This window comes from Schistocerca americana, chromosome 4, assembly GCF_021461395.2.
Source record: "Schistocerca americana isolate TAMUIC-IGC-003095 chromosome 4, iqSchAmer2.1, whole genome shotgun sequence".
In the NCBI taxonomy this organism is placed as follows: Eukaryota; Metazoa; Arthropoda; class Insecta; order Orthoptera; family Acrididae; genus Schistocerca; species Schistocerca americana.
This window is the reverse complement of record NC_060122.1, coordinates 497,356,653-497,383,482: the sequence shown is the minus strand read 5'-3', so window position 1 is coordinate 497,383,482 and position 26,830 is coordinate 497,356,653. Positions and strand designations below refer to the sequence as shown.

The window sequence follows — 26,830 nt, the reverse complement described above, 5'->3', positions numbered from 1 at the left end:
ATTGGCACTGCAGCATCAGCACTGGTGGTATGGTGCGTGGGCCCTAGCCTCCCTCCCACAGCCTCAGAAGAAAGATCGAAAATACTGAGGCTGTTACAATACTTAATAATAATTACATGCTGTGTGTTCTTCGCTCTTCACAAAGATTCGTGTGACATGGTGATTTTGCTATGACTGGAGGTTTATAACTAAGGGAGGGATTATTAAAGAAGAAGAAATATTTAAAGAGATTACATTACATTATGCAATTTTCGAAGGCCACAAACGTAACAATAGCAGTAACGTTTATGTGATCGACCTTCTGATAAGTGATGGCTGTGGCACGATGCGCGAAAGAGGCAATAGACAGGACAGAGTAACCGCCAAGCTGGTACTGGCTGGTAGGCACATGAAGCTGAGCTGAAGCTCGTGTGACTAGTGTGAGCACAGTAACTAGGAAGGTCTACATTCTCATCCCACAGGTGAGTGGGAGCTATGGAACATTATAACTTAAAATTTTTAGTTGATACTGTGTAGTTATAAATTAAGATTAATTGCAGTGGTTTGGTCTGGTTTGCTTTGAGGATGAAGTGACAACATATTGTTGCTTTAAGAATAGCAATAACAAAATTAAAGTTACGTGCTTTATATATCTTCCTGGGCAATGTGAGAAATTGGCATAAACTAAATTTACTTAATTCAAACTAAATTTACTTAATTCATTACATTGTCAAATGCTAAGGTGTCTAAATAGCTATATACTTACAGTACTTTATTAGGTACTAAATTAACTACTTCAAATTAGATTATGAAAACAAGTGAGCATTAGACTGATATCTATCTTTTATGTCTAGGAAAGTGTAGCAAAATGATCAATCTTATCTTTAGAACTTAACTGATAAAAGGGGAGACATTTTCTACTGCCGATTTCATAATAGCGACGATAAACTCCTCTAGTTACTCATATTCACAAGCACCAATCCTGAATAAGAATTACATAGAACTGATCTCTTCAGCAATGGGACATTGTAGGAAGCACATTTATGGAGAAATAAAAGTCGTCAGCTAGACTAAAGTTAATATAAATATGAAATTAGTAGAACATATCTAGGTACCTGTGTATATGCATTGTGTGCAGTCAAGGACACAGAAGGTAAACGTAACATACAGAAAAAATCATAACTCCCATTACTGTGGGAGGATGGGGATAAGTAGATCAGATAATGCTAGCTTGGAGTTCTTCCTTACCGTGTATGTTGTTTTAAGCATACCTATTTCTCAAATTGATACACAAGTGAAATGGCGCTTGTTCATGAAGGTAATGCAGCACAGTCTGGTCCTTAACAGAGATAAACATATGTTAGAGAGTAAGGTCCCAAAATAAACTATTCAATGAAAATATATTTTTCAAATACAACTGCTGACATACTTGGAAAAATTGAAATTTGGTGCCACATTTTACAAATCTTTTACATTTGTTCCAGTAACATATATAATATATAGAGTGAATCACTTAAATCTTGCATCGCAAATATTGCAGAAATGGAAATTGCCATTAATGTGCTGTTTTCACAGGGTGGATTGGTATTCAGGGGCTTGTATTGTTAGCCAATGAACAGATTGTAATAATACATAGAAAGTGTATTTTTATGCAAAAACAATTTTTAAATGGAACAATGCCTAGTGAGATAAACAAACTGAAAGTACAACAAATTAAAATGTCAGTGGTGTTTGTGCAGGATTTGAATGTGAGTTGTTTAAAAAATATCATGTTTGTGCCACTCAAACTGTATAGTTGCTAGGTAGAGTATTTTTACATTTGCTTATAGTGTTCTTGTGTGTTCCTTGAGTACACGGTGACTTGATAGTCAATTAATGTGCAACAATCCAAGCAATAGATCGGGAGTGGACCATGGGATTTACCAATGCAGGAAAAGCTGACAAGCTGATGGTATATGGAGAGTGTAGGAAGAATGCAATTTGTTCTTGTTTGGTGTATGCAGGAAGGTATTCCAATAGATGTCACCAATCGTGGCAGTTATTTATCAACCTTTTCAACCTGTTATGTAAAAGTGGTAGAGTAACAACTAGACAACTTAACTGAAGGGAATAAGTGAAGACAGAAGAAGGGGAAATTAAAGTTGTTGCTGCTGTTGCAGTTGACCTGAACATTAGATCTCACACAATCATATAAGGAAGTGGCATGAGTCAGGCAAGTGTCCTGTGCATTCTTCATTGACGTTGTTTATATACCTATCATATCTCTCTCTATCAAGAACTGCATGGAACTGAGTAGGAGAATTGTGTTAGCTTCTGCACATGGGTATTAAGAAGGGATACTCCAGATGCATCATGTATCTTACTTAGTGATGAAGCCACATTTACGTATCATGGTCTGGTAAACCATTGACACATGCTCTATTCGTCTGTTGACAATCCACATTGCTTCGTCGGGTGAAACGTAGGACTCCATGGAGTGCAAATGTGTGGCGTGGGATAGTGCTTCATCAGCTCATAGGCCCATTTTTCATAGATGAAACACTGAACGTGCTTAAGTATTTCAGCTTCCTTATAAGTATTTCAGCTTTCTAATGCACCATCTTCCACAGATGCTAAATGAAGTTCCTCTGCAGACTAGGATGAATCTATGGTGTCAACATGATGCATGATCAGCCCATAGTACATGAAGTACTACAGCACGTCTTCATAAATTGTTTCCAAATCATTGGATTGGACATAGAGGATCTGTACCGTGGCGGGCCCTTTCCTGTAGACTTTTATCTGTGAGGAAAACTGAAAGATGCTATCTACAAAGACATACCAATTACCTCTGATGATAATTTTTTCATAATGTGGAGCCACAGTCATAATATATTTCTTTAAAGTCAGTACCGCCATTATACTGTTTTTTATTTGCAGTGTTACATTTATTTTAAAAACTTATTTAATATTTATTTTAAATGTGACAGTATGCCATCTTAAGCACTGTATAACATTACACTTGATAATGGCACTAATGACAGTACTGACTTTAACGAAATACCTCTGATGATGTGCAACAATGCATTACTGCAGGTTGCTTGGACATCTCCACTGAAATGCTTGCATGTGTGCAGCGCTCGTTCCATGCCAGACTGGAAGTGTGTATTTCCACTGCCAGTGGTCATTTTGAACACAACTTGTGATGATCAGTTGTGGTTTTTGGTCAGAATCCACATAACTAGTGTATGCACTTGTGTTGTTCTTTAGTGTGTGCTACCACAGGTATTGTATAAGTGTTAGTGTGGGAACTTTTCGAAATTCGGTATCTCATAAACGATTCCCACTAGAATCCTGCAACAAACATCACTGACATTCTAATTTACCGTACTAGTCTGTAAATATCAATAGATATTGTTCCATTTAAAAAGTGTATGTTCACATAAAAATACACTTTTGAAGTATTTTTACAGTATGTTAATTGGCTAACGGTACGAGCCCCTGACTACCAATCTATTCTGTGAAAACCACACGTCAATAGCACTTTCCACTTACACAGTATTTGCAGTGCAAGTTTTAGGTGAGTCATCCTGTGTATAAGCAGTTTGCACATATGTAAGCACAACCAATATTGGGTTAATCATACACAGTTACACATCAGGGTCTGTGTACCCTTGGGGGCTATAGTTTCCTTCAGTACAGAGATTAGGCAGGGCAACTCTGTGGTGTAGGGACTTGCTTCTTCCAGCGAGAGTTGCCCTTTGTATTATGACTGTTCTAAACAAGCGATTAATTCACCATTGGTAGAATTTGCTAGTTTTCGCAGCAGGTCAGGTTGCTCTCAGAGATGTTAACTTCATAAATAGAAAACATGTGACATTAAATAAGAGTTGATGGTTGCTGGTGACAGCAGAAGAGTGCGTAAGAACAGCAGAAGAGCTGAGCTGGGACAAGATGCAGAAGTGCGGCAGTGATGAGTGACACTTGGGTGTGTCAGTGCGGGCATTCTCAGTCAGATAATTTAAGGGGCGCGTTGTGTGGGAACTGCCTGTCAAATCAACCATTCTCTGCAGGAGCAAGAAGAGGTTTTCTGGGCCCCACAGGTGTGTTGTGGGAGTAGTATTGGTCTGCTTTATTGAACTGTATTGCAGGGGCTACATGTACTGATGAGCATGGCGGGAACAGGTTGAGATGGATAAAGGCGGGGATGGACAGAGCTGTTGGGGGGGGGGGGGGGGGGGGGGGGGATGGAGGTGTGAGGTTGAAATGGCAGACAGAGGGAGGAAGAGGTGCACACAGAGGGGGCAGGGGGAGGTAAGGTGTATTCAGTATGTGTGTCGAATGCGTATGTGGGCAAAGCCACGGGTAAAAGGTTGATTAATATCGGAGGTGCTCAGAAACAGTCTGAAAAGCTTGTAAGAGTGTTGCGTGTTGCAGGGTAGGTTATGCTGAGAAATAATTGTTAAGAAAAAAATTGATATATTGTGCCATTTCTGAGTTAACTAGCATTGAAGGAGCATTCAAATTAAACCCAGTCACTAGTGTAAAGTAACACTAATGATTTTGTTAACTCAAAAATGTAGTTATACACAGTACACATACTCAAAAATAGTGGCCAAAACTGTTGGCACATTTATCCCATTGCGACACTAGCTGGTCAATTCCATCCTTGAAGATGCTAGTAGGCTGCTGACGGATCCAGGCCTGGACTCAGTCACACACTTCATCGTGCGTTGCGAATCGATGTCCGCGAATAGCTTGTTTTAGAGGTCCAAGCTAAGAAAGTCACACGATGGATGTTCCAGCACTTTCCCACTGAAACTTCTGCAATGTTGTCTTCATGGAATTGGCCATGTGTGGGCGGACATTATCATGCAGGAGGATGACACTATTGGACAACTTGCCTTGGCGTTTCGACTTGGTGGTTCGTCTAAGATTCTGTAAAGTGGCTTGATAACACTGGGCATTGATGGTGGTACCCTGTTCCAGGAACTCGACAAGCAATGGGCCCTTATGGTAAAAAAAGGAGGACATCATGACCTTACCAGAACTGGTGTGCATGGCCTTTGATTTCTTTGGAGGAGGTGAAGTTGCATATTTCCACTGCTTGCTCTGATGCTTGCTTTCCAGTTCAAGATGGTGACACCATGTTTCACCTGTGACAATACACAAGAGAAAGCTGTATTCTTCCTCATGATAATGTAGCAGATGACTCAAAGAAAGCGCCATTCGAGTATTGCGCTGTTCGGCAGTCAGTTGGTGGGGAACCCACTGTGCACAGATTTTTCAAAAGTTCAAGTGTTCATGGATTATGGTGTGTGGCCATGCTAATACCCAGTAACCAATGGATCTCGTCTACAGTGATTCTGCCGTTATCCAAGACTAAAGCATTCACTTCCACAACTGATGAGCCTGACCAGGACGAGCATCATCTTCCAGTGACTCGCGTCCCTCAAGGAATCGTTTGCGCCATTCCACAACACTTGAATGAATGACTGAGACTGTACTCATCGTACACAGCCTTCACCCGTTGATACATTTGACGGCCTAACTCCCTCCACTGCCAAAAATCAAATCACTCCTCGTTATTCCTGCTTACTCGCCTGTATGTTCGGTATTGGTCGATAACTTGTGTGGTCATCTCCTCTTTGGCGTGAAACCACACTGTTGCTATGCAACATCAAATGGTGCACACGCATCAGTCTCTCTACCAATAGATGGCACCACCATACCCGCAGTTACGTGGTGCCACCTTTTACGTGTAAGGCAAAGGTAGACGCACTGACCAGGTTTTGTTTGAATGAAGCTTGTACATGTACTGCTCAACCTTTGTCTTGCGTAAGAGCCTTACTACCGACCCATGTCCAGTTTTTGTATCACTCTCTTTTTTGGTTTTAGGAATCCAGACAGAGAACACATTTGATGACACAGTCTGAAATGGGCTGCTTGAATCTGAGCGTGCAGTGGGTGCAATGATGTGATTGGCTAACTTCAGTGTTAATTAACTTGAAAATGGTGCAGGGTATTGATTTTTTTTTAACAATTACTTCTCAACACGACATTTCTTGCAACACCGTTACAAGCTTTTCGGACTGTTTTTGACCACTCTCTATAAAGCAGAAGTGATCGACAGAATCTAAATATAGGAACTATTGGTTGTGGCTTAGTGAGAAACATATTTTTAAAAAGAGAATAGGTATACTATAATCAGGTTGCTGCTAGGATGTGGACGGTATCCAATGTGTATGTGAAATTGCACCAGAATAGGAAAATTGTGTCACTAAGCAGTCATGCGATTTCCCTTTTGAAACTTCTTGACAGATTAAAACTGTGTGCCGGACCGAGACTCAAACTTCTGTCAAGATCATACTGCAGCGGGGAAATTAGCTTGTTATAATGGATGATGATGATGATGAGTCAAGAGTTTGACTCCAAGTAGCTCATGATTCTAGATCACCATGAAGTCACATGGAAATGTATGTACTTTCCTGAGGGAAAGGAAAGTAATGGATACCCAGAAGATATTGTATTACACAAGTCTTTGTCTCAGAAGATACGAAGAAATCACAAGAACACAAAAAGCTGCCGTATCGTCGTCGTCCTCATGACAGGTTACTTCTGTTAACACATCATAACTTAACTTTATCATTGAGATGGCTGTCCACCATTTGTAATTTTTTATTCAGTGCACATGAAAACTATGGTCAGAGTGAACAACACATCATTTTAATCATGTATATATTAATCATTAATTTAAAAATAATATATTAATCATTAATTAAATACAGTGAAACCTCACTTTTACACTTTTCAAGTAACTTCAGAAACATGGTGTAAAATACAGGAAAATGTAAAATGTGGGAAATAACGTTATAATCTGTAAAATTACGTATAGGATACCCCTTTGCATTTTCGCACTTTACGTATGATATAGGTACATAACAGACATCAATAGATTGTCAGGGACTTGTTTATTATCTAATAGAGGTTTATTATCTAATAAAAAACGCTGATGTAACTGGAACTGAAAACTGTATGGGAAGTAGGAACATTTGACTCAATTTCATACGTCATAATCGATGTTTTTGAAAGCCTGCAGCTGTCATTCATTATTTAAATAATGAAATACTGTACTACCTACATATTTTTTCATGCTTAGCACTACGTGTTTCAAGAAATTTTTTCTCATTGTCAAGTTCAAATATGTATATACGTGTTTTGTGTGGTGTTTGAATATGTGTTATTCTGTGTCCCTTGCACTGTAGTCGTCTTTTTGAGGTTATCGCGTACTGTTCCTTCTCAGTTATGTGGAAAACCACACGCGCACACACACACACACACACACACACACACACACACACACACACACACACACAAAACTATCAGTCACATTGTTTGTTTATGTAACGTCACAAAAATACATACATAAATACACTCGACAACGAGAATAAATTCTCAAAACACTTTTAGCTCAGCAGGAAAAAAATACATAACGTGTGCTCTGTTTAAACGAAAAATATTTGACCAACGCAAGTCGCAGAGTGAATGATGGTGTCAACTAGCGCCACAAGTGGCCAAATGCTGAAACATGCTAAATATTCTTCAACAAATACGTCATGATGACCACAACAATCACGAAACTGCATTTGCACATTAGAGAAAGTTTGGAAATGGTTGTGATTGGATATGAATCTTTATTCGAATGTACCTGGTTACTCCCACCAGCCAAGTAGTGCTTGGAGCAGCGGGAGATAAGCCACGAATTGTTCCACCTTTTACATGTTTACCGGATCAGATCAGTCGAGTAGTGTGCCCTGGTGTCAAGAAACTTAACCACGTAATATTTGTAAACACTACTGGACAGTCAGCATCCTGCAAGGGTCATTTTTACCTCTAGAAACATTTCTTCGTAATGCGTAAAACACAGGAAAATTATAAATATGTTGACAAAAATCGGGTGCAAATTAACATTGTGGGAATTATAAAAAAATGTCGTAAACGGTGGGAAAACGTTAATTCTGGGAACATAAAATCGGGGTTATACTATAAATTAGATATGGTAGCACTTCTGGCAGCTATCGATAACTATCTTAATCTGTTTACTGAACACTTGGTAGCCATTCAGTCCTTACTATGAACCTGATTGGAAGGTCTCAACTGTAGGCTGTACTGATGCTTAACAGTACACTGCCTACTAGGATGCTGGTTTGGTATGCGTGGCTGGCCCGACGGATCTGAAGCGCTGTGTTGGCCAATTTCTGTCCATGACTGCCGTGTCATCTCTGGTAAAGTTGCAGCCAGTTAAAGTGCACCACGACTACTCAGTCTGGCAGCGGTAATCCCAGAGAGGTGTGAACTTTTTAGACCTTCCCCAGTTTGCTCAGGCTGATAAAATAATCGGGAACTGTCACATTCTTTTGACGTGGTACTTTGCCTAAAGACAACAAATGCATTGATTTTTCTCTACCTGTTTCCAAACAGCTCTCAACCATTGGAACAGCTGTTTTACCACTGGAGCATAAATATATGGTGACAATTTGTCTAGTTTGAATGGTGAATGGATTTTTGCATCTGTATACCACCTCGAATTGAGTGCAGCTGATTGATTTATGCTCTTTCGCATTATACGAAGACAAGATGAACTGGAAAAATCTGTCTCAGTCTGTACAACTTTGACGCACATAATACGACAGCAAATAGACTTATGGACTTGCTGTACACAGCCATTACTTTTTGGCTGGAAGAGGGTAGTTTGCCATTTCTTGATTTTTAATAATTTGTAAACGTACGTGAAAAGAGATGATGATAAGTTACTGCTGTGATCTGTTATAATGGCTTTAGGGCTTCAGTGCAGTAAAATAAGATGTCATGAAAGCTTTGGCGACCGTTTACGCAGTCGTGTCTGCCAGAGGCACCATAATTAAGAAATGAGGATAAGTGATCAGTAAATGATAAAACATTTGATATTTTGAGGTGAAATCGGGAATGGTCTCATGACATCAAGGGCAATAATTTCAAATGTGTAGTGATGTCTAGGAGTCTGAAATATAATTTTTGGTTTTACATATCGTGTCCTTTGTGCACACCGGAAGCAAGACCTTACATAACTTTTGGTGTTCGTTTTACAAGTAGGCCACCAGAACTGTGAGGCCAATTGTAAGTTATTGCCTTCTTATGAATATAGCGTGCTTTGTATACTGTCATGTGTCGTGTGACTTTCTCTAATGGATTTCAGAATAATCAGCCAACTGCCTTGGGGTGTTTTACGATTAAGGATTTTATCAACAACCTTGAAGTCTGAGGATGCTGCAGATTTCTTGCATTCTTCATCCTCATGCTATTCTTTCTCTGGTTCAACAATCAGGACTTTGTCAGCAAGTATACACTGAATTTTTCGATTTAATGAAGGTGTCAGCATTTTGATGGAACTTTCCTGGCTGTACCTTACTGATTAATAATTACTCACTCAACTAAGGGACTACTTATACAGTCTGCTACTAGAACAGGTTCAACAGGCACATTAAGCTCCCATGATCAGTCACAACAGTAAATGTTCTCTCATATAATATTTAAAGTAGTTCATGCCAAGCACCAGAGCTAATAGATCCTTCTCTGTTGTTCTGTGGTTGAGGTCGGCTTGATTTAATTGCCTGGACTCATACCCAGTGGTTCGTTCAAATTCTTCATGTACTTGACGAAGAAGACACCCAATTGCAAAATCGCTGGCATCACACGAGAGTATGATGGGCTTCTCAAAATCAGGGTAGGCCAAAATAGGTGTTTATGTTAGGATTCCTTTTAACATAACCATTGCTGTTTCACACTCAGTAGTCCATATAAATAGTACTCCTTTCTTTAACAATTTGGTAAGAGTTTTGGCAATAGTGATGTGTTCTGCACAAAATAATAGAAATAGTTTGCTGGTCTTTTGTTGCATCAGTTAATCGTGGATCAGGTTGAACCCCATCACTCAAATTTATGTGGCCCAAGTAATTAACCTGTGGCTCTGAATATTTGCAGCTCTCCCATTTCAGGCGGAGCTAAGCATTTCGTGTATGTTCCTGTAGGGAATTGGATAACCCAATAATGTCATGTGGTTACACTAGGCACACTGAAGGTTTCAGTCTCCTCAGCAATAAATCCACAAACTGTTTGGAATGCCACAGGTGCATTTTGTAATCCAAAAAGCATCCTCAGGTATGGATAGTGCGCTGATGGTATGACAGATGCAGTTTTCTCACAATCTGAAGGGGTGAGGGGTATTTGGTGATAGCCAGAATGCATGTCTAGCATCGTGAAATATTGACAATTGCCTAAATGGTCCAATATATCGTCTATTCTTGGGAAGTGATATGAGAATTGTTACTTTATTCAAAGCTTGCATGTAAGCTCATTTCAGTAAGCTTTTTCTCCATCTTGGTGTCCATTTTGGGATGATGACAACAGGCGAAGACCAGGAACTGCACAACTGTTTTATTATCCCTGCTTCCATCTGTTTTTAATGCTTTGCTCAACCACAGGTTGCTAATAATGTGGAATTCTATATGGTTTTTGACTGATTGGTCTAGCGCGTCTGGTGGGACTCTCATGGAGTGTCAGACTGGTAGCAAGCAGATCCCTCTGTTATTCAAAAACTGTCCTAAACTCCTCAAGTACCGAATACAACAAACTTCCATCCTTCTCAGGCAGATGCATCAACCTATCCCACATTTCATTTCCAGTAACTCTTGTGTACTTGCTAAAATTGTTCCCTTGAGTATCATGACGTCTGTCCTGCCAAAATTGTCAGTACTAACCAAGAAAAATATTTCTTCTTTCAGTACAACTGGTTGATCTATACTTCTTTTCACATATACTTGAAACTCACCAATGACTGGTTCTTGGAGGTCGGATGTACCAGAATAACTGAGTGCATGGGGAATTAAGATTCAAACTTTGCCCAGAGACTCCTTCCCATTCCACCACGTAATGTTTTGCATTCAGTTGACTTAAGCACTGAAGTGAATCAGTCTTCTGAGAATAGTAGGACGGACCCTTTCCTATCTTCTCAGATGCATTTACAGTGCTGTCACTGCCAAATAGGAATTCTTGGTCAACAGTACGCAAACTAAAGCCAGCAGCATCACGAATACAGCACAGGAAATCACTCCCTAGGTGCTAATCAGATTCTGGATTTTTCCCATGACTTCCACTTTAAGTGCAAATTTTCCTCATCAGTCAGCATTTAATCTCCCACAAGGCTACAGAGAGTATTATTTCCCTTTGGATTCCACACGGACATCAGCAAGGCCACCGCAAGGTATGCTCATTGCTAAGCGGGGTGAATAATAAACCCACCTGCACTCTGGTATCAAAAAGTATCTTCACTTTTTTATTATCAAATTTTCTGATCGATTTCACATTTCCTACCTTTTCTAATCCTTGGCTCCTCACCAGATTAACCAAACTCAATGAGAGCCTGGGGCGGAAAATACTCCGTCACCTGACTAGTTTCTCAAATTTTGACCTATGTTATTTCCTCTTTGGCTATCTCTAATACTCACCAAGTTCCTATTTCACTGGTATTGTAGCTTAGAGCATGCCTGTTGAATATGTCCTATTTCTCTGAAATGCACAAAATGCGGCACTTGGCGTTTGTGTGGACAGTATCTTGATCATAGGCAATGATTACACGAGATGCTGGTTTTGAAAACATGGCACACTTCAGTCCCATTTCTTGCAGTTGTTAAAAATTGGTTTGCTTCCTTCCGTAATAGAGCGAGCTGTAATGCTTCTTGTAAGGCAAAGGACTTGAACTAGGTTTCGTCCTCTATTCTGGTATCAATCTCTCTTCACAAAAGACATCAGTTGAGTAGGCCACTGCCTCACGAAGTAAGATATCATTAACGTTCTTGGCATTCTGTTGACATATATGCCTGGCAAGAAACCACATGGAATCTGTCTGCAAGTGATTCAAAGTCTTCAGCAGGATTTTGTTCAATGTGGGTAACTTATCCTGATAAAAACTAACGCTTTTTATGTCTGTGAAATGTTCTACTAATCCGCACACACATGTTGCAAAAGAGAAAGCCTTTCAAAGTGAATCTACTGACTCTATCCTGGCATCACCAGACAATTTAAGTTGAATAATATTCAGTTGACAGTATTTTGAAAAGGATAGATTGCTGCTCACCATATAGTGGAGATGTTGAGTTTTTGCTGCTCTCCATGTAGTGGAGATATTGAGTTTTAGACAGGCATAATGAAATGAAAAGGCTGCTAGCAGTTCTTTTATTGTGTCTGTCTGTGACTCAACATCACCACTGTATGGTGAGTAGCAGTATACCATTTTCATAATATTGTAATTATTCTGTCCTGGATTTTCCATTGTTTAATATTCAGTTGAAACACGTGCGATCATGCACATGTATGTCCTGTACCTCTAATATTTTGAAGAAATGTGTGCACATTTTCATTTCATTTTCCTGAAAAAGATCATATAAAATCACTCAAGGAAACGCCTACTACTGGATTAACTGCCATTGCCACAGGTGATGGATTTGAATCAATTGCTACAGAGAGATGGGTTTGCATTTTTCCTTCCCCATGAGATACTGCTGCTCCTGCAACTGCCTGTATTAAACTTTCCTTCAGTTGTTGCTTTTCTAATATGAGCACAGCAATTTGCTAGTGCTGTTGATCTAATTGATCCATATTTGCCTTATTCACAACAGAATTACTGTTAATAATTCTGTAGGCAACTGAAGTACTTCGGCTACATACATATTTACTGTGAACTCTAGTCCTAACTGTCTTTAGTACATCTCACCCAAGCTCCTACGCCCACCAGCCATCTGCAAAACTGCTCTGTCAGGCAGGTCCTTGACCAAGAAGGGGCCAGCCTGTTGGCGGTTACAATGAACTCTAAATAATCTCGGCCATTGTGGACCTTGACTATCAGTGATTGGTGTTTAACTCCAGAACAGTAATTGACCTACTTGTCATTATTTGGGGTTATGTTGACACCTGACAGCCTAGTTTCTGTTCGTTTCAGTAGTTTTCAATACTAGCCTTTCACCAGAACTAATCAGTCAATGTAATAACTATTGTTGTTAATAGAACTGGCCTTCTGCAAAGAGTTATTTTGTTGTCTGGGCATTTGACCAGAAGACACAAAAAATGGCAGGCATTGGCTGCAAATGGTCATTGATTGAAATCATTGGGGAAAGTTGAAAATTTGTGTTGGACCAGGAGTTGAACCCCAAGTCTCCTCCTAACTAGGCAGATGCTCTGACCACTGAGCCATCCAGACACAGTGCTCATTGCAACTGCACCGACTCCCCTAGCATGTCTCCTGTTGGATCCAAACTCTCAGCTTATCCACGCACTACTAGTCCAGTGCCCTTTGCCCATTATCCACATTACTCGCTTCATTTCACCCACTCCCGTAAGAGTTTGAGTGTGGTGTGCATCTGTTCTTTTGGACATGCAGATGCTCACCACAGTCGAACTCTTAAAGGAATCAGCAAAATGCCGAAAGTAATGAGGATAATAGGCAAGGCCACTACATTAGTAGTGTGTAAGTAAGTTGAGAATGTGGGTCTGTCGAGAAATGTGTTATGTTGGTCCATGCAGTTGCAGTGACCACTGTGTCTGGATGGCTCAGTTTTCAGAGTATGTGCCTAGTAAGCAGGAGATCTGGGTTTGACTCCCAGTTTGGCACAAATTTTCAACTTTCCCCAGTGATTTCAGTGTCCGCGTGCAGCCAGTGTCTATCACTCTGTGTGTCTTAATTCATAATAATTGCTGTATCAAAAATTGTTTCTGTTCTTTTGGACATTTCTGAAAAAACACACACCACATATATATAAAGAGTGTTTCAAGAGGACTTAACATGTTTGACAATTCATATAAATTAATTCATAGTACCTACAGTGGTGATTGTAGTGTCAGTTTGTAGGGAAATACATCAAGTTTTGTCATGCATAGTTCACTAGTGCCGAATCACACCATAAGGAACACTAGCGGCAGTTGCGTTAAAGATAGCTGTCTTCACTGGATCCGAGCGTGCTAGCTGTATGTTTTGGTTTAGAGAATTGAAGTCGGTGACAATTGTTCAGTGTAATTTCCATACCAAGTATGCTAAAGATTTTTCTAGTATGCCTACAATTTATGAGTGGCATAAATATTTTGTAAAAACATGGGAAATCATCAGGTTGTTCAAGCACATCTGATGACTGTATTGAGCGAGTGAGACCACACACAGTCAACAGCCCTCGAAATCAACCCATCAAGTATCTCATGAACTGCAAATCCCACATATGACTGTTTGCGTGTGTTGAGAAACCTTTTGCATTTGAAACCATACAAATTGATGATCGTAAAAGCAATAAAAGACATTTATAAAATTGCTCCCAAGAAGTTCTGTGTGGATATGTTAAATCGATTAAATGAGGATGAACAATTCTTGGACAAAATGATCTTTTCGGATGAGTTGACTTTTCACTTAAATGGCAAGGTTACACAAATAACTATAGGTTTTGGGGCAGTCAAAATCCACATCAAACATTGCAATCTGTTCGTGATAGCCCTAAACTGAACATTTTTTGTGCATTGAACAAGAACAAACTGTATGGCTCCTTTTTTTTCTGCGAGAGAACCATCAACAGGATAATATACTGGATAGGTTACAGCAATTTTTGATACCACAGATGAGGATGACCAAGAACGAAATGTTTACTTCATGCAAGATGGTGCATCATCCTACTACCTGGCTGACAGCCGGGATTTTCTCATTGACTGCTTTCCAGGTCAATGGATTGGCTGTGATGTGCCAATTGCATGGCCCCCACATTCCCCAGACCTGACACCACTCGATATTTTTTTTATAGAGATTCATCAAGGATATCATGTTTGTACCTCCTGTGCCTGCTTCTCTACCTGAACTTAGAGCCAGAATTTACGCTGCTACTGATCAAGTTTACCAGCAATGCTACAGCGAGTTTAGAAAGAAACTGGCTTCCAATGGGATATGTGCAGTATACCCAATGGAATTGCTTCCATTGGTAAAAAAACTTGAGGTGTTTCCCTGCAAAATAACACTAAACACTGTTCTATATCTTCTTTCAATAAATTTATATGGATTTTTAATGTTGTAAAGTCCTTTTTGAAACACCCTGTATTTAACCAGAAAATATTTAATCCGACCTTCAGCACAGTTATTGTTTCTTAATTAGGCCTTCAGCCTGCAGGTCACCACTGCTGGAAAGGGTCTTGTGTTTACTTGCAGGAAATAAACTTTGTTTCTTTTACATCTTGATAATCATACTTGTCTGCTGGCTGCAGATATGGCAGTCTTAACTTTCATTCTGAAAATTCCCCCAACTTTTACACATAGAATAAAGTAGTAAAATAAACCATAAAGTGCCACACTTCAGTCAACTAAATCAACAAATCAATAATGATAAACAATTATTGTTGGCCAAAGGTTGCTTCATTGAAAGTGAGTTGAGCCAGGCTGCATCTAGTGATGCTATTAAGCTCTAAATGAAGCTACATTTTGAACATATTCGTGGGTATTCTTATTCCGTTTTCTGGCTTATCAATCATCGAGGAGGCACAGAATAATAACAGTTCAACATTCACCATCAACATCTTCAGCTATCGATGATGATGATGATGATGATGATGATGTTGTCGTCCTTACTACAGAGCACAGCTAGCTAACAAAGTGTGATCAAAATGTGGCGAGAGCAGGAACCAACCCATGACCGTGTCCTACAACAAACAGGCAGGCACACATCTATCCAGGTGGTCAGATACCCCATCTGCTAAGTGCATGGGCATGGGCACCCCTGTATGCAGTGTTATAGCTGGCCAATTTGAATTGATAGCAGTAGATTACCATGTCGAATGACAGCCAGCTGCGCAAGAATGAGAACTACTTACTCCTCGCATTGCATTCCCTGGTGTGTGTGACATAGTGAAATCAGAGGATGTTGAAAGCATAGAGCCACAGCACCATGTCTTTTAGTAGCTGTGAACAGGCTAAGAAGTTACTTGTTGGATCCCACTTCTGCACACCAGTATACAAAATGGGCAAGCTAGGAGTGTGAGCAACAGGATAGGCTGGAATTTAGGGTAATAAAATGAAGGTATAAGTGATTTATTGAAAAGAAGTGATACAGAGGTCCTTCATAGGGGGATAGACTACAGAAAACTTCAGTCTCTCCAAGATTGATGTGACGTGCCAAGGCCAGTAACAGAGCAAGGCGCCACCCAAGTCCGCTGTAGATAAAACTCACCCAATCTTATTGGAAAAAGCTAATTAGTCATCTGGCAAACACCACATCATCAGTACTGACACCACATCAGCACTGGCGGTACAGCACATTAGCCCTCACCTCCATGCCTCTGCCTCGGAAGAAGAACTGTGGCTGTTACAATACTTAATAATAACTATACGTTGTACACCCCACGCTTTTCATTATATAGGATGAGTTGCTACTTTTTGCACCATACAGATATTTTGTCCAAATCATTTTCCAATTGGTTTTGATCTTCTGATGACTTCACTAGATTCTAAATGACAGCGTCATCTGTCAACAAACCAAGATGGCTTTTCTGGCAGAAAATTGTGAATGCAATTGCAAACTGAGATTATAGTTCATAGGAATATGGAGTGATTAGGAGCTGTTCGTGAGGAGCTGTGTCAAAAGCTGTCTGAAAATGTAGAAACATGGGTCAATTTCAGATTCCTGTTGATAGCACTCATTACTTTATGAGAATTAAGAACTGGTTGTTTTGCACAAGAATGATATTTTCTGAGCCTGTGCTGACTGTGTGTCAATAGACACTTTTCTGCAAGGTAATTCATAATATTTGAACACATGTTCCAAAATCCTACTGCTAATCGATGTCTGTGATATGGACCTGTTATTCAGCGGATTACTTCTATTTCCTTTCTTGAGTATTGGTATGACCTGCACACCTTTTCCTGTCTTTAAGTATGGATTCTGTCGAATGAGGGGTTGTGTATGATTGCCAAGAATGGAGCTGTTATATCAGCATGCTCTGAAAGGAGTATAACTGGTATATAGTCTATACTGGAAGACTTGCCTGTATTATGTCATTTAAGCTGTTTCGCAACACCACAAAACTTCTTTGTCACTCACATTGGCAGCTGTTTTTGACTCGAATTATAGAAGTGTCCTTCTGTTGCATGCTATTGTGGCAGCTTTTTATGAACAGCTTAGTAATTTAAGAAAGATTCTCATTTCTCAAAGTAATTCTACATATATGATGGAAATAACTGTATTCTACAGTCTTATGTTTTATGTTTGTAAGCGTACAGTAAGGAGCTAGTGCTCCTGTTTTGTTTAATGTTTCAGTATATGTAATTATTCGCAATAATGACTTGTTCATTCTATTCCATTTTCTTCTGTTTGTATTTACGATTACCATTGTGATTGCTGTCTTCGTTCTGATAAATGTTAAGTGTCTATTTCTAATTGAAATACAGTAATAATTGTTGAAAATATTCGTTCAATCTTTTTTATGTCATTTCCTATAATTTACTATATTAAAATATTAAAGTTGAATATGGCCACTGTAATTGTACTAGTGTAAGCTTTTGTGGGCTTGCTCAATGGCGTTAACTTTTTTCATTCTTAACAGCCATTGCTTGTATCCACTATTCTACAAAATGCATGCATAGTTTATTTACTTCGAAGTCCAACACTTTATTTCGTGATGTAGATAAATTTGTAATAGATATGTGTATGAAATGCAGCCACACAAGCTGAAGCTCTCTCTCTCTCTCTCTCTCTCTCTCTCTCTCTCTCTCTCTCTCTCTCTCTTAAGAAAGAAAGTAATTAGATACAAATATGAGTAGAAGAGAAAATATTACATGCGGTCTTTGCTGATAATTCAATGCGGAACTCAGAGATATTGTCTAATTTAGGTGACCATTCCTCTCAATTGCGATGAGTTTATTCCTGGTCCTCTTGATGTATTTTTGCAACTTATAAAAGAAAGATTTCATGATCTTCTTGTTGTGAGATAAATTTAAATAATAATAGATGTCAGCCATCATAATTTCTGCACATTCCTGAATTTATGCTAGAACTGTACCAATCCCAAAATCGTTAGTGCCGGTGTAAGTTCTGTCTTGGTATTCTTGTCGTACAGTACTAGCAGTGGAGAAGACCTTCGTGTCTCCTTAAAAACAAAGATCTTTTTTGCATATCGTACCTGGAAAATTTGGCATTTCACTGCAGTAGTTCTTGGAAGGGATGTGCGTTGGTTACAGAATCGCCTTTTCATCGCCAGTAGTATGAGCACATTTTGAGAAAACATTGTACATCACAGATGTGCCAAGGAATCGGAAAATGTGTGACTGCTCTTATTTTCTCTGGATTGAGACAGACTCCACTGCCATTCACTAGAGGTCCCAAGATTTTTATTTCTTGAGCATTAGAGGCTTTTTTTCCCCCCAGTCAGGCAGAGGCCTGCAATCTGAATACACTTTAACTTGGCTGTCAGGTGGCTTTGATGCTCTTCAAATGTATTTTAAAATGACAGTGTCAAAACAGATTCTCCATCATACATTTGAAGGTGGCTGAAGCATTACATAGTCCAAATCTACATCTACATGATTACTCTGTAATTCACATTTAAGTGCTTGGCAGAGGGTTCATCGAACCACAATCATACTATCTCCCTGCAATTCCACTCCCGAACAGCGCGTGGGAAAAACGAACACCTAAATCTTTCTGTTCGAGCTCTGATTTCTCTTATTTTATTTTGATGATCATTCCTACCTATGTAGGTTGGGCTCAACAAAATATTTTCGCATTCGGAAGAGAAAGTTTTTGACTGAAATTTCGTAAATAGATCTCGCCGCGACAAAAAATATCTTTGCATTAATGACTTCCATCCCAACTCGCGTATCATATCTGCCACACTCTCTCCCCTATTACGTGATAATACAAAACGAGCTGCCCTTTTTTGCACCTTTTCGATGTCCTCCGTCAATCCCACCTGGTAAGGATCCCACACCGCGCAGCAATATTCTAACAGAGGACAAACGAGTGTAATGTAAGCTGTCTCTTTAGTGGACTTGTTGCATCTTCTAAGTGTCCTGCCAATGAAACGCAACCTTTGGCTCATCTTCGCCACGATATTATCTATGTGGTCTTTCCAACTGAAGTTGTTCATAATTTTTACACCCAGGTACTTAGTTGAATTAACAGCCTTGAGAATTGTACTATTTATCGAGTAATCGAATTCCAACGGATTTCTTTTGGAACTCATGTGGATCACCTCACACTTTTCGTTATTTAGCGTCAACTGCCACCTGCCACACCATACAGCAATCTTCTCTAAATCACTTTGCAACTGATACTGGTCTTCGGATGACCTTACTAGATGGTAAATTACAGCATCATCTGCGAACAACGTAAGAGAACTGCTCAGATTGTCACCCAGGTCATTTACATAGATCAGGAACAGCAGAAGTCCCAGGACGCTTCCCTGGGGAACACCTAATATCACTTCAGTTTTACTCGATGATTTGCCGTATTACTACGACCTGCGACCTTCCTGACAGGAAATCACGAATCCAGTCGCACAACTGAGACGATACCCCATAGGCCCGCAGCTTGATTAGAAGTCGCTTGTGAGGAACGGTGTCAAAAGCTTTCCGGAAATCTAGAAATACGGAATCAACTTGAGATCCCCTGTTGATAGCGGCCATTACTTCATGCGAATAAAGAGCTAGCTGCGTTGCACAAGGACGATGTTTTCTGATCCATGGTGATTATGTATCAATAGATCGTTCCCGTCGAGATGATTCGTAATGTTTGAATACAGTATATGCTCCAAAACCCTACTGCAAACCGACGTCAATGATATAGGTCTGTAGTTCGATGGATTACTCCTACTACCCTTCTTAAACACTGGTGCGACCTGCGCAATTTTCCAATCTGTAGGTACAGATCTATCGGTGAGCGAGCGGTTGTATATGATTGCTAAGTAGGGAGCTATTGCATCAGCATAATCTGAAAGGAACCTAATCAGTATACAATATGGACCTGAAGACTTGCCCATATCAAGCGATTTGAGTTGCTTCGCAACCCCTAAGGTATCTACTTCTAAGAAACTCATGCTAGCAGCCGTTCGTGTTTCAAATTCTGGAATATTCCATTTGTCTTCCCTGGGGGGGGGGGGGCGGGGGGGGGGGGTGGGTGTCATTGGGAACATGGCACTTGCATTAAGAAGCTTTCAGTTCCCATGGGCTTCGCTCTGAAATTTAAAGTTACTGTGCTCTTGACTGACTAGGGGTCCGCTATGGATTTTCGACTGAAGAAGGGGTCCACCAGTTGAAAAGGTTGGGAAGCCCTGGTTTAATAAATAATCTTGATTGTTGACTACAGCTTGCCTCACTGATGACAGTGGGATATCAACATCTTCAACTGCAACCAGCCACCAGAGCAGTGGGTGTTATATATACTCATTGGAATAGCTCTGTCAATGTGGATCTCTGGTCTTCCACAGTCTGCGACTGCTTATGATGCCTGCAAGAAGTTCCATCAAAGAATAACATTATGACTACATTCTGTTAAAACAACAAATTCAGAAGGACGTGTTCTGTCAGTGGTAGCCATTCTTAGAGTACATATTTATGTCATATGGACACGTTTCATATTTGCAACTTTCAGCACAATCACTTTCATATCAGAGAGCATAATCATTATTAGATGTTGGTGATAATAATTCGAAATTATGGAAAAGGAAGCCCCTGAGTAAACTAGCACTTGGACAGATTGGACATTGGTGGTGATGTCAGTGAGATTTCCTGACACCTTGGTGACTGTCATCCTTTCAGGATTTTCATCTATGGTGGCCTGGCCTCACTTTTATAGGAGGTTGCTTTACTTAGTTCTTCTGAATTCAATGGCTAGGCAAGCAGCTGCTAAATCTTTACAGTAATGGGGAATGGCTACATTGTGTTGGAAAGTGACGCTTTCTAGGGTACTGCCATGGGCTTTGTCCTACAGTTCAACTATAGTAGTCTGCAGTTGTCTGACACGAATATAACTGTTGTGATGATTGATATCTGTTGGTGTAGTAACGGTTAAAAACTCCTTTCCTCTCTCTGGAGGGGTGTACAATGTGTCTAGGGTGCTCCAGTGGAAACGTGCCAGTATTTTATCCCCTGTCCTCAAATGTTTGTTCTTCTTTGAGGCATTATATTTGGCAGAGGAGCTGGTTGTACCTGCATTGATCAGATTCTGGGTTGTTGTTTGACATTAACAGTTTAAGTCCAAGTTGCCTGAGTCCATTCATCCAGGTGTGTTTGGTTGGTGGCAGAGACTGGTGCTAAAAATTGATACACTTCTTCATCAAGATTCTGTATTACCTCCTGACATTTGGGGTCGACATTCATGGCTGCTGTATCTTGCCTACTCGGTCTGATAGTTCTGGCTGCCATGAAACACTGTACCTGTTCTCGTACTACCTGGTATATGAGAGAGGCAAGGTTGTGGTTCGTGTTCCCCAACTGCCATAGGGACCACTTTGGGAACTTAAGTCATATTACTTTCATCAATATCTTTTCTGTTGAATTTCCTTGATGCATTGCCACCACGTAAAGACTTTGTCAGTTGTGATGTCCTTTATGAGAAGAGCTTGGTACATGTTATCTGGAACTGATTTCAGCAAGTGTGAGATTTTGTTAACTTGTGTCGTATTCAGATTCACAATGTGGCTTAGGGCCAAAACATTCCGCATGTTTTTGCATTTTCACCTGTCATTGAGCCCTGTTCTTCAGGTATAATGCTTCCACTAAGCTGCTGATTGCCACCAAATGTTTTCTTCTGTTCAACCTGGAACGTATCTCAGCTATTGCGCTTCTCTTCATCATCATCATCTTGGACAGTTTCCAGCCACTGGCTGGGTCTGTCGGGAACACAAGCCTCTCCATCATGTTCTGTCTTTCTACCATTCCCCCTCTTCCACCTTCGTCCAGTTCTCTCCTCTTCTCGTCACACATTCCTTCACTCCCTTCACCCATCTATCTCTTGGTCTTCCCCTGGGCCTCTTCCCCTCCAGTTGCAGATCAAACATCCTCTTTGGAATTCTTCCCTCATCCATTCTCTTCATGTGTCCATACCACTGCAGTCTTGATTTTTCTATCCTGTCCTGTACTGGTTCCTCCTTTAGTTTTTCCCTCACATACACATTTCGCAATCTGTCTCGTCTTGTTACACTCAACCTGCTCCTCTGGAACTTCATTTCACTAGCTTGTATTCTACTTTTGTCGCTTTTGTGCATTACCCATGTCTCACTTCCGTATGCCAATATGGGGACAAAGTAGGTTCGGTATATAATTCCCTTGGATTTCTGTGGCACCTCCTTGCTCCAAATAAGCCCCCTAATGCATTTGAAGAACTGCCCTGCTTTTCTGCACCTTTCATTTATTTCCATTGCGTTTCCCCCCTTACTTTCAATCATGCTTCCCAGGTGCTTGAAGTTCTCTACCACTTGTAGTTTTTCCCCTCCACAAGTTATATCCACATTTGGCCTATTCTTCTTCCTTGTTGTGACAATTATTTCACTTTTTTTTGCAGAGAAATGCATTCCATATTGTGTTGCCGTTGCCTCCCATACATCTAACTGCTCTTGCACCTCCTTCTCGCAATTTCCCCATAACGTCAGGTCATCGGCAAAAAGCACTGCTTTCATTTTATGATCTCCAATTGCATCTGATACTTGCTGTAGGATTTCATCCATAACAATAATAAACAATAAAGGCGAAAGTGCACTTCCCTGTCGCAGCCCATTTTCCAGCTTGAACCATGCAGTACGTTCCCTCCCCACTTTCACACAACTTTCACTTCCCTTATACATTTTTCTGACTTTTCGTGTTATCTCTTCATCTATCCCTTTTGCGTTCAGCACATCCCAGAGCTTGTCCCTACAGATACTGTCATACGCCTTCTCAATATCTAAAAAGGCCATGATTAAGTCCTTCCCGTACTCATAGTGCCTTTCCTGCAGTTGCCTTACCGCAAGTATGAGGTCCGCTGTTGATCTTCCCGGTCTGAAACCATACTGCTCCTCTTGCAGTCTACTTTCAATACTGCTTCTTATTCTCTTCTCCAGGATCTTTTCATAGATTTTTCCACAGTGGCATAGCAGGGTGATTCCTCTGTAGTTCTCACATCTCCTTTTATCCCCTTTCTTGAAGATCGGGACTATAATTCCTTTCTTCCAATCCTCAGGAATTCTGTTCTCCTTCCACACCACCCTCAGCACTCTGTATAGCCACTGGGTTCCTACTTCTCCTGCTGCTCGTATCATATCCACTGTTACTTCGTCCCAACCTGGTGCCTTGCCCCCTTTCATCCTCTTTATGGCTTCTTCCACTTCATTCCAAGTTAGATCATCAATTTCCCCACTATTATAATCGTCTGCTGCCTTAGGCTCTCCATCGCTGTTAGTTACCCGCTTGACGGCATTCAACAGATCTTCAAAGTACTCCTTCCAAATCTTTTTGAGCTCATGCATTTCCTCCACAACTCTTCCATTATTATCCATGATCCTCAGGCACTCGCTTCTGTCGTTCCTCTTATTTCTTACCATGGTGTAAAGTACTTTTTTGTTCCCTTCACTGTCCTCTTCTAACATTCTTGTCCATTTTTCCATCCACTTCTTCTCCGCCCTTACTATGGTCTGTGCCGCTTTCTTGCTTCCCTTATATTTTACCCTAGCTTCCTCTGTTCGGGTCTGGAACCATTCTCTGAAGGCTGTGTTCTTTCGAAGTACTGCCTCTTTACATATGTTGTTCCACCATGGGGTTTCCTTACTTCTCCTCTTTGTGCTAGTTCTTCCGCACACAGTCTCAGCTGCCTCAACTAGAGCCCTCTTAAAATCTCCCCATTCTTCTTCCACTGTTCTCTGATCTTCCTTTGGCAGCTTCTTCCTGATCAGTGTCTGGTACTGGATCCTCCGTTCATCCTCTTTCAGCATCCATGTCTTCAACCTTTTCTCCTGTATGTCTGTTGCCCTCCTATCTTTTTTCTCTCTCAGGGTGGCTACCAACAGCCGATGGTCACTGTCTAAGGCCTCAGATGGAATTACCTTAACATCTGTGAGGCTGCTCATCATCTGCCTATCCACTAGTACATAGTCTACTACTGAAGTTTGGGACCAGTCTCCACTGTACCAAGTTATTTTGTGGCTACTTCTCTTCTTGTACCAGGAATTTGCGATCGCCAGCCCATTCCTCTTGCAGAATTCCAGCAACAATTTTCCTTCTCTATTTCGGTTCCCCCAGCCCTCTGGTCCCATTATCTCCTCGAATCCTTTCCTGTCTGTGCCAACATGTGCGTTGAGGTCCCCTATTATAATCTGATTACCTCCATTTAGCTGCTTTTGCATGTCATCTTCAAATTCCTCCTTCTCCTTTTTTGTACACCCAACCTGTGGGGCATATGCTTGGATGATTTCAATGCTTTTTCCTTTCACTCGTACTCTGGCTTTTATCATTCGATCATTGATACCTTCCACCTCCTCCTGCAGGAGGAGGTGCGCTTCTCTTCATTGTTCTCAAACCATTCCTGGGCTTTGCTATCCACGTAAAAGCACGCATTTGCCACTTCATTGAGTCTTGACCAGCATCTGTGGAAAACACTGAATGATGACTGTTGTGTAGCTGATTTGTTGCTGTTTTGGAATCCATTGGTATCCTGTATATATGGACATTGAGGACAATGTACTGCTTATATTCTGATTCCTGTCCATGTAGGCAACGGCTTTTACCACTCTAGGTTGTCAAAGATTAGGTTTTCTTTCAAAAGATAGCAAAGTTTTCATTATTTTTTTGTGTGGACCTGTCAACAACCTAATGCTTTTGCTATTTGGTGACTGGTCTCCTTTACTCTTAAATTATTTTCATTCTTCCAAACTTTCCTTACTATTTTTTCCTTTAGTATTTCATTTTGACATGCTCTCATCGGCATAATTATCATCAACAACAACAGAATTTAATTAATTTCTAGATTGCATTGTGTTTCTTTGTACTGGGTATTTTAAATATCATAATTTGATTTCTATCTGAAACATGAAGGATATATATTGGAAATTAACTGTATGTTGTCATAATTGCCTTTTCATGTTGTATAGTGCAAACATGTGTAACGGTATTGTGATCACCAAGTTACATAGCTAAAAGAAAAGGGTAGGGAAGACTACATAATTTGATGTCAAATTTGGAGCACCATGTGTGAAAAGTCTCAGCATTGACTGTTTCAGCTATAGAAATTAATCCCACTTCTTTGCCTGTTTTGTAGTTATGCAGCTAAACTACAGATAGAGACTGTGTATTACATTTATAGAAAGGTGCTTTGTGTCTTCTTGTAATAGGTCTCGAAAATTGTTTGGACCTTTTTTTGTGTTGTATTCAAGTACTAGCTCTCCTGGGTGTAATAATTGTGTAAACTGAAAAACTGATGTGTTGCGCATTGATCACTTCAGTAAAGAAATGAATTTCAACTGTGATATTACTAAGATGACCATGTTTTGGGCAGCTAAAGTGTATTGTGTATCTGAGCCCTGAATCAGAAGGGACATTGGATGCAGGAGAGGAGCTGGAAGCAGTAATGGACCATAACAGTGCAGATTCACAATCAGTATTTGGCTGGTCACGTGTGAGGACAAATCTGTTACAAATTGAAGATCATGAGGAAAAGAAAAAGTATGACAGAAATACAGTTACATACAGGGAGGATTAAAAAGGGCGTAAAAGTAAGATAGACTTTCGCCCCTGCTGTTTCATCTATACATTGTAGAAGCAATGATGTAAATAAAAAAAGTTTGAAGAGTGGAATCAAAATTCAAGGTGGAATGATATCATTGATAAGATTTACAGAGGACATTGCTACTCTTAGTGAAAGTGAAAAAGAATTACAGAATCTGCTGAATGGAATGAACAGAGTATGGATTGAGAGCAAATTGAAGTAAGATGAAAGTAATGAGTAGTAGTAGAAATGAGAACAGCGAGAAACTTAGCAACAGGATTGATGATCACAAATTAGATAAGTTTTTCTGCTGCCCAGGCAGCAAAATTACCCATGACGGATGGACCAAGGGGGTGTAAAAAGCAGACTAGCACTGGCAAGAAGGGCAGTCCTGGGCAAGAAAAGTCTACTAGTATCAAACATAGGCCTTAATTTCAGCAAGGAATTTCTGAGAATGTTTGTTTGGAGCGTAACACAGGCTGTGGGAAAACTGGAACAGAAGAGAATCAAAGTGTTTGAGATGTGGTGCTAGAGAAGAATGTTAAAAATTAGTGGGCTGATAAGGGGAGGAGTGAGGAGATCCTCCACAAAATCAGTGAAGAAAGGTATATATGCAAAACACTGATAAGAAAAAGGGACAGGGTGGTAGGACATGTGTTACAACATCATGGAATAACTTCCGTGATATTAGAAGGAGCTATAGAGGGTAAAAACTATGGAGGAACACAGAGACTGGAATATGTCCAGTAAGTAACTGAGAATGTAGGGTGCGAGTGCTACTTGAATGAGATGAAGAGGTTGGCACAGGAGAGATGACTAAAAGGTGGGGGGGGGGGGGGGGGGAGGATGGGCAGAGTGTAAAGAATACTTAATAGTCTAAGAATACTTAATAGTCTACGGAAGTATGCATTTGAGGCTAAGTGCCCATCTCTGCAGAGTGGAATCACTGGCAGTGGAAGAAAGACTTCAAACGCATCTTTCCTTTTTGCTTTGGATTGTATGTAGTGATAGTACGTTGTTTCCAGACTGCAGCCTTTCACTGTCATCAAGAGCTTTTATAGTGGTTGTGTCAATATGGATGAATGTAAACA

General features: G+C 40.3%; 1 protein-coding gene across 2 annotated transcripts in view; it reads left to right on the top strand.

Moving 5' to 3' along the window:
• LOC124612972 (TP53-binding protein 1-like) overlaps positions 1-26,830 on the top strand; it is a 282,018-nt gene that overhangs the window by 163,098 nt on the left and 92,090 nt on the right. The gene's annotated exons all lie outside the window — the stretch shown is intronic.